We start from the raw sequence: 719 nt of genomic DNA on the forward strand, positions 1-719 counted from the left end.
TCAGGTCACCCGTGTCCAGACCTTGCACAGACCACAGGCAGGCCATGGGGGCATATCTCTATCCTCCTTCCCATGTGCACAGCCAGGAAGAAACTGACGTGTTCAGAGAGGATGGTGATTAGCCTCGGCTGTCACTTGGACACGGTCTAGAATCACCTGGGAAGTCTCAAGGCGGCACTGTCTAGACCAGGTTGGCCTGTAGGCAGGCACATCCTGATTGCCTTGACAGACTTAAAAAGACCGGGCCTGAAAGGGAGCAGCACCAGGGTTGGGCCTGAGTTATCTAAATGTATAAAAGCAAACTGAGCCGGGCGTGGTGGCACACGCCTTTAATCCCAGCATTTGGGAAGGCAGAGGCAGGCGATCTCTGAGTTCAAGGCCAGCCTGGTCTACACAGACAGAGAAACCCTGTCTCGATTCCCTGAAAGCAACGAAAACTGAGCACCAAGTGTGCACATATTCATTCCTATCTTTTTGACTGTGGTCATGTGACATGACCAGAGGCTCAGAGCCGGGTCACGTGACTTCCCTGCAACGACAGACTAACCCGGACTTGGGAGCTAAAACAAACAGGTTCCCCCTTTAGCTGCTCTGTTAGGATATATCATCACGGCAACGGAGAAGAAACTGGGACAGAGAATGAGCACCCACCCAAAGCACCTGGTACATGCTGGGACACAGGCGCCACGCCCTGGCACAGTGATACACGTAGGCAAACG

This window comes from Meriones unguiculatus, chromosome 15 (assembly GCF_030254825.1).
Source record: "Meriones unguiculatus strain TT.TT164.6M chromosome 15, Bangor_MerUng_6.1, whole genome shotgun sequence".
In the NCBI taxonomy this organism is placed as follows: domain Eukaryota; kingdom Metazoa; phylum Chordata; class Mammalia; order Rodentia; family Muridae; genus Meriones; species Meriones unguiculatus.